Genomic DNA, 8,936 nt, shown 5'->3' on the forward strand with positions numbered 1-8,936 from the left:
TGGTATAAGAGTCTGTGTCAGCATCTTATGTACCAGGTTGTCTTGCCAGATCTTGTCGTAGGCGTTCTGCAAGTCCAGAAAAATGGCAGCTGTCGAGTTGGCGGTGCTGAAGCCTTTTCTGACGTGTTCAGTGGTCCGTAGGGACTGAAGTTACGCAGGTAGGTGCGAGGTGAATCCAAGCTGTTCAGAACGGGTCGTCCCAGCCGCCGCAAGGGGTTGGGAAAGAAGGTGAAGGGTCGCAGATTCAAGGGCCTTCGCCATAGTATGTACGAGGCTGATGGGCCTGATTCAAGGACCTTCGCCATAGTATTAGGAGACTGATGGGCCTGTTGCTCCTGGTATTGTTGGCCGGGATGTCTGAGACGGGTTCGGCCGCCAAGTGCATTTCAGTCGGCGCCACATTGGCCGACTTGCAGTCGGTGATGAGGGTGAAATGATGCTAGGCACAACACATCACCCAGTCCCCGACCGGAGAAAATCTCCAACACGGCCGGGAATCGAGCCCGGGCCCAGTGCGTGGGAGGCAAGCAGATTACCACCCAACTGAGCAGGCGCACAGGAGGAAAGAAGTAACTTGAAAAAAATTGAAATTACAAACGTATGCCCATCCACCCAAGCTTAGTATAGAATGATCAGATGTAGTTCTCCTACTCGTCACTATTAACTGCAGCTACTACTCATAATCCGATCAGGCCACTTTGTAAATTTTCCTATTTTTTTTCCTTTTATTTCAGTTACTATAATTTTTCCTGCACTGTTAAAAATTTTGCTGTATATAATTATAGCTGCTTCACTTACTGCTTCACTTACCTACTTAATCTCACTAGTATGTCTTAGTTGTTCGTAATTTAGGAACTATTTTAGACAAGATTATTTCGTTCAGGCACTCCTTTGAATCATGTCATCAAAATTTTATTTTCTTCTAAAACAATTATCGTAATTTATTGTAAAGTTCTTTAGTTAATGTGTCACAAATTTCATCTTGGTTAAATAATCTTACATCGCATTTTCACTAAAATAATTCCTCTCGTGTTATTCCTAATTCTAAAATTGACAAATTCCGTCTTTGTAAACAGAGATACTCTGTAGCAGCACTAGCTTAAAATTTTCGATTCTACAGAAAAAATGCTCCCCACATATTTATCTTTGTACCTAATGATGCCATAACAGCCGCAAACGGTTTGTCGAATAAATAATAAATATTGTGGAATATTACACTAGCGCCGAGTGTGTTTTCATTCATAATATAAACCGTTTACCCTCTTTTTTTTCGTGGGCTATAATGTTTCATTCACATTGACATCGTTAAAGAAGAAACCTTGACCTGACACGTCAAGGATTAAGGAAACTATCAGTCTGAAACATATAGAACTCTTCAAGGATTCGTCTTCAGTAATTTACGGAAATCTCGTGAGTCGTTAATCCTAAGCGCCACACAGCCACTTTGATCTTTCTTTTTCACTGGCAACTGCCTCCGTATCCGAATTGTTACCTTCGACGCCGTCGATGCAGGACGACCCGGGTTAGATTATCTACCTCAGTTTACGAGGGTCAGTCAAAAAGTAATGCCTCCTATTTTTTTTTTCTACGTTTAATTGTCAGAAAATTTAAATGCAATTACATAGGTTGAAAACCACAACATTGAGGATCATTTTGTCATTTTTCAATGTAATCTCCGCCCATCTCTACAGTTTTGGTCCATCTTTGAACAAGGGCATGTATCCCAGCACGGTAAAAATCACAGCTCTGCTTCCTAAGCCATTGACGCACGGATGTTTTGACGGCCTCCTCATCTTCAAAATGAATCCCACGATGAGCTTCTTTTAGTGGCCCGAACAGATGGAAGTGTGATGGTGCTAGGTCAGGGCTGTATGGGGGATGAGGCAAAACTTCCCATCCAATTTTGACAATCTCGTCAGAGGTGTGACGACTGGTGTGTGGTCTTGCATTGTCATGCAAAAGAAGAACATCTGCCATTGATTTTGTTGGGCGAACTCGCTGAAGACGTGCTTTAAGTTTTTTGAGGGTTGTGACGTATTGAACAGAATTTATTGTGCATCCCTGCTCCAAAAAATCAACCAGAATCGCACCCTCTGTATCCCAGAAAACTGTTGCCATAACTTCCCCTGCCGATCGCACAGTTTTGAATTTTTTCTTCCTCGGCGAGCTTGTGTGACGCCACTCCATTGACTGCCTCTTTGATTCGGGTTCAAAAAAATGCACCCATGTTTCGTCCCCGGTCACAATTTTTTTTCAGAAACTCATCTCCCTCCAAACGGAAGCGCTGCAAGTGTTGGGAGGCTCTTGTTTTCCTTGCCTCTTTATTCTGATCGGTTAACATTCTTGGAACCCACCGTGCACAAACTTTTGAGTACCCCAATTGTTTAATAATCGTGATCACACTGCCTTTACTAAGAGAAATAATGCGACACACTTCATCTGCAGTCACCCGACGGTCACCACGAATGATGTCATCAACTTGCTGAATGTTGTGTGGAGTCACTGCACTCACCGGCCTGCCGCTCCGCTTTTCGTCAGTCAACGGTGTTTGCCCTTCAGCTTCCTTACAACGACGAACCCATCGTCTAACAGTGATGACATCCACTGTCACAACACCATACACCTTCTTCAGTCTTTCATGAATGCGTATGGGCGTTTCACCTTCTGCATTCAAGAATTCAATCACACAACGCTGGCTCAAACGAACATCGATGTCGGTCATCTTACAAACTTCTGCTGTGCTGCCGCCTGTTGACACAGAAAGTTACTACTGCAGTGGATTGCAGAAGAAGGTTTGAGGAATGGCGCCAAATTCAAATTTTTCACTTAACTTAATTTTTTTAAGTAGAAATAAAATGGGAGGCATTACTTTTTGACCGACCCTCGTATATATGAAAACAGTAACTGTTCTCGAAAGAACAGAATACTGTTGATGACCGAGCAGCTTTTCCCTGGAATAAATGATGATTAACTGAAACCCTCAGCTGCCGACAGGTGTTGTTGATATACACCGATGTGGACAGCTGAAGGTGTGTGCCCCGACCGGGACTCGAACCCGGGATCTCCTGCTTACATGGCAGACGCTCTATCCATCTGAGCCACCGAGGGCACAGAGGAGTAGCGCGACTGCAGGGTCTTATCCCTTCCACGCTTCCCGTGAGACTCACATTCCCATCTGTCCACAATTCTACGTATGTAATGTACCTTATAGACATTTGCCCATTCACTCATTACTCGCGCACGCTTTGGCGATTCCCGTAAGAGTTTGGGCAACCTGTGCGCATTCACACAGTCCCGGTCGGGGCACACATTTTCAGCTGTCCACATCGAGGTATATCAACAACACCTGTCGGCAGCTGAGGCTTTCAGTTAGTCATCATTTACCTCAGATTATTTATGAGGTAGGGAAGGCTGGTACGGGGTCCACTCAGAATCGTCAAGTCATCTTGGTAGCTGATTGAACAAAGAAGCAGCGGCACAATCCTCATTCACGTTCTGGCAATAACGGCTGGAGGAATTGGCGACCTATTGGTCACATGTCCCACGACTACAGATCGCTCCTCGTACTGTCTGATAGCCACCAATCGGCAAGTCGCGACAGTCCCAAGGCCTAATCCTTGAGTACTGTTTACATTTTACGTGCTTATTTTTTCATTAAATGTTTTTTGAAGTGGGTAGGTTTTCTTTCCGTGTTAAACGATGGGGGTTAAGTTTTGTTTAACTGTTGATACCAGTTAATACATTTTTAACACTGTTTTCTCAGTTGTACACTCCTGGAAATGGAAAAAAGAACACATTGACACCGGTGTGTCAGACCCACCATACTTGCTCCGGACACTGCGAGAGGGCTGTACAAGCAATGATCACACGCACGGCACAGCGGACACACCAGGAACCGCGGTGTTGGCCGTCGAATGGCGCTAGCTGCGCAGCATTTGTGCACCGCCGCCGTCAGTGTCAGCCAGTTTGCCGTGGCATACGGAGCTCCATCGCAGTCTTTAACACTGGTAGCATGCCGCGACAGCGTGGACGTGAACCGTATGTGCAGTTGACGGACTTTGAGCGAGGGCGTATAGTGGGCATGCGGGAGGCCGGGTGGACGTACCGCCGAATTGCTCAACACGTGGGGCGTGAGGTCTCCACAGTACATCGATGTTGTCGCCAGTGGTCGGCGGAAGGTGCACGTGCCTGTCGACCTGGGACCGGACCGCAGCGACGCACGGATGCACGCCAAGACCGTAGGATCCTACGCAGTGCCGTAGGGGACCACACCGCCACTTCCCAGCAAATTAGGGACACTGTTGCTCCTGGGGTATCGGCGAGGACCATTCGCAACCGTCTCCTTGAAGCTGGGCTACGGTCCCGCACACCGTTAGGCCGTCTTCCGCTTACGCCCCAACATCGTGCAGCCCGCCTCCAGTGGTGTCGCGACAGGCGTGAATGGAGGGACGAATGGAGACGTGTCGTCTTCAGCGAAGAGAGTCGCTTCTGCCTTGGTTCCAATGATGGTCGTATGCGTGTTTGGCGCCGTGCAGGTGAGCGCCACAATCAGGACTGCATAGAACTGAGGCACACAGGGCCAACCAAACCCGGCATCATGGTGTGGGGAGCGATCTCCTACACTGGCCGTACACCTCTGGTGATCGTCGAGGGGACACTGAATAGTGCACGGTACATCCAAACCGTCATCGAACCCATCGTTCTACCATTCCTAGACCGGCAAGGGAACTTGCTGTTCCAACAGGACAATGCACGTCCGCATGTATCCCGTGCCACCCAACGTGCTCTAGAAGGTGTAAGTCAACTACCCTGGCCAGCAAGATCTCCGGATCTGTCCCCCATTGAGCATGTTTGGGACTGGATGAAGCATCGTCTCACGCGATCTGCACGTCCAGCTCGAACGCTGGTCCAACTGAGGCGCCAGGTGGAAATGGCATGGCAAGCCGTTCCACAGGACTGCATCCAGCATCTCTACGATCGTCTCCATGGGAGAATAGCAGCCTGCATTGCTGCGAAAGGTGGATATACACTGTACTAGTACAGACATTGTGCATGCTCTGTTGCCTGTGTCTATGTGCCTGTGGTTCTGTCAGTGTGATCATGTGATGTATCTGACCCCAGGAATGTGTCAATATAGTTTCCCCTTCCTGGGACAATGAATTCACGGTGTTCTTATTTCAATTTCCAGGCGTGTATTATCTCTAAACTCACTATTTACGGTAGTTATTTCTGTACCTATACCAAATAAGTTACGTAACTGAAAGTAATGAAGCCTTTAAAACAAGATCTTGACTTCTTACAACATGTAATAAGATCAGTCACGGAGTTCCAAGTCTGGACGTGTATTAAGAGAGGGAGGTGCTCACTAAACTACCGCCAGCATCAAAGTGTATGTGAGAGTAACAGGACCGGCTGCTCGTCAGCTTTAACTTAAAACTTGATCTGATGCGAGAAATGTCAGCTACAAGGGCAGTCAGCGCATTAAACCAGACGCACAACCCTGGTCCCTTTCTAACATCATATCGACGCGTCATATTATTGCGACGAAAGTCGAAGCGTGTTTCTTTATAGTTCCTGTCGTCCTTCGTCCAACAAGCTTGAGATACTGTTGCACACAATAAGAGCACGAGTTAGTTAGCATGGAAACAATTTCTCAAGTTTAACGCCGGAAAAGGGGGGAAAAACGAGACAGATGATGAACAGAGTGGGTCAGCCGCTATAGGCTGGTAGCGATTAACGAGAGAATCATATTTTTGCAGTTTGAGACTTCCTGCTGTAGTAAGTCTTGCCAGTGAAGCTCTGAAACAATTTGCACGATTGTCGAAATCGTTCATTTTACTGCTTTGTAGCCGAATATGTAACCATTACGAGGAAACGGTGCTCCTGAAGGGATATTCCTGTTAACAGAAATTGGTAACCTTAAAAATTAAAAAAATAATAAGAAGAACAAGAAGCAAAAAACCAGATGATTGTTGGTGCATGGTAGCCTACATTTTGTGCGTGAGGTGAATTAAAATTTGTCTAGAATGCAATAAGTACTCGTGAGTCTCTTACTCTGTGCTAGAAAATTTTAGACTTATGTTCTGCTTATATCAACCACTACCAGTCTTCACTTTTTACACTAACTGTTAAGAAAAGCAAGAATGATTTTCGGGAGAGACTGTGATGTAGTCTCAGTGACTGCCTGCGACAGATTTTTTAATTTAAAACTATAAAAAATTTTGTTGAATGAAACAAAAATTCGCTCATAGCGTATTTCGAAAACTTATACGAGTGTTGGAACTTTAATAGTGCCAACTACTTATTTACAGCTCGTACGAAATAGATACACCTTTCAAAGTTTTACTGACCTTCAAAGTACTCGCCAGCATTGTGTATAAACCGTTCCCAGCGTTTTGGAAGTCGTAGAATACCATTAGCAGTTCCAGTTGTGTTGACAGTTGGAACAGCGCGGTCTATTGCCCGACAAATTTGTAGCACTTCTGAAGCGAACGCCGCGAAGTGTTTCCTTCAGTTTAGAAACCGAGTTGAATTCACGAGTACTTAAGTCAGGGGAGTGCAGTAGGTGGTATAGCACTTAGCAGCCCCATCAGTCAGACAAATGAGTAACAGCTTTCACTGTACGTGCTTGAGCATTGTCCTGCAAAATGATAGTCAGGTCCCGCAGAAAGTGTCATCACTTGTGTCTCTAAACTGGTCGTAGGTTATATTAAAAAAATGAACAGCTTAGAGACAGAAGTGGTGGCACTTTCTGCAGGACCTGACCATCATTTTGCAGGACAATGCTCAAAGACGTACAGTGCAATCTGTTACTGATTTGTCTGACTGATGGGGCTGCTAAGTGCTATACCACCTACTGCACTTCCCCGACTTAAGCCCTCGTGAGCTCAACTCGATTTCTAAACTGAACGAAACACTTTACGGCATTCGCTTCAGAAGTGCTACAAATTCGTCTTGCAATAGACCGCGCCGCTCGAACTCTCAACATAGTTTGCACTGTTAATAGTGGCAAGGGGTTATACACAATGCTGATGACTGCTTTGAAGATCAGAAAAACTCTGCAACAAGCATCTATTTTTACAATCTGTAAGTAAACAGATGCCACTATTAAAGATCTCACCCTCGTATCTTCTGTACGTCTTAACAGACACAGGTTTATAACTCAGCACTCGAAGAACAATTGTCTGCTCAGTATTAGGGACAACATCAGTACACTTAAGCAGTTGAACGCTGGTGTCGAACCCCAGCAAGAGAGGTCAGGTGCGCTTAATAACCACATACATCGCACCTTGGAATGAAGTTTTGATTTGCATATTTGATTTGTGAATCGATGCGATGTGTTGAAAATAAATTAGATAACTGGTGAAGAACACGTACTAAATGGTGGTCACACTCATTGCGAGTATGTAGCAGTGCTGCAACTAAACTTTTGAATGTGTGCAGCACGCAAACACTTTGTACTAAAGTATTTATGTTTAACAGTTACCTGCGGTAATAGTCACTGCCTATAAGGCGTTGAACTACATCACAGTACTGTACAACGTTTTGTCTCTGGAACATACGTTCGGTACTTTTCGCAGAGAATTTTCGGAGGCGTCTTCTAAATCACTTAACGCGAATACCAACATAGGTACTCTGAAAAGGAAGAAAAAGGTCTGTGACATTCTCCATCCATACGTGGTGTAAGAAAGTGCTCCGTCTGTATCAGTGTCATTACGGCAACCATTTGGGATGTGTACGGTTTTGTATCATCATGATGCTAGTAATGTGCGTAAAGCAAAACTAATGTATCGTGGCTCGATCGAAATATAGTCTATCCGACGCTCTGGCATTCTCAGAAACTCTACGTATAGACCGTCAAATATCTTAGGAATCAATTAGAGCGGCCGGATATTTAACAAGAAAGATGCCGTCCAAACTAAAAGATACGGTAAACACACAACGGAAAAAGTCGCAACACCCAAAAAATAATTAGTGTAGAGTAATAAAATTTCGGGAATACATTTGTCTTGGTAACATTTCAGGTAAGCTATTGCAAGTGTGACATGCTGGTACATTAATAACCCGTGTAACCACCAGAGCCGGCCGCGTTGGCCGAGCGGTTCTAGGCGTTTCAGTCCGGAACCTCGTTGCTGCTGCTACGGTCGCAAGTTCAAATCCTGCCTTGGGCATGTATGTGTGTAATGTGCTTAGGTTAGTTAGGTTTAATTAGTTCTAAATCTAGGGGACTGATGACAGATCTTTATCTCATAGTTCTCAGAGCCATTTGAACCATTTTGAACCTCCAGACTGATGAATGCAAGCACTCAAATATGCATGTATTGTGTTGCTCAGGTGCCGGATGCCAGTTTATGGCTTACAGTTCCTTGCCTGTTGCTCTTGGACCTTCGATACTGGGACAGTTAATGCCTTTAGTGGATGGCGCTGGAGTTGTTGTCCGATGACGTGCTTGATTCGAGACATATCTGATGATCGAGCAGGCCAGAGCAACACATCGACACTCTGTTGAGCATGTTGGGCGAGCATTATCCCGTTGGGAAACTCCCTCTGGAATGCTGTTCATGAATGACAGAGTAACACCTCGAATCACCGGATTTACATACATGTTTGCAATCAGGCTGCGTGGGATAACCACGAGAATGCTTCAGCTGTTATATGAAATCGCGCCCAAGACCTTAACTCCAGGTGTAGATGCAGTGTGTCTTGCACGCAGCCAGGCTGTTTGCGGGCTGCCAAATGGCATTCTCCAAATCAACACTGGCAACACTAATCCATCACTGGCACTGAGGCAGGACCAGCTTCATAAGAAAACAGACCTCCATCCTGCCCTCCAATGAGCTCTCACTAGACGCCACCGAAGTCGCAACTGGCGGTGCTTTGGGGTACGTGGAATGCATGGTACCGGGCTTCCGGCTCGGAGCTGTCCTTGAAGTAAC

The 8,936-nt window shown here is 45.6% G+C and overlaps 1 non-coding gene across 1 annotated transcript; it reads right to left on the minus strand.

Moving 5' to 3' along the window:
• Nucleotides 1-3,034: 3,034 nt before the first annotated feature.
• Nucleotides 3,035-3,109, minus strand: Trnat-ugu (transfer RNA threonine (anticodon UGU)). Its single transcript has one exon. It is a non-coding gene; the product is annotated as a tRNA-Thr (tRNA).
• Nucleotides 3,110-8,936: the final 5,827 nt, after the last annotated feature.

The sequence above is a fragment of the Schistocerca gregaria genome, chromosome 1 (genome assembly GCF_023897955.1).
Source record: "Schistocerca gregaria isolate iqSchGreg1 chromosome 1, iqSchGreg1.2, whole genome shotgun sequence".
Taxonomy (NCBI): Eukaryota; Metazoa; Arthropoda; class Insecta; order Orthoptera; family Acrididae; genus Schistocerca; species Schistocerca gregaria.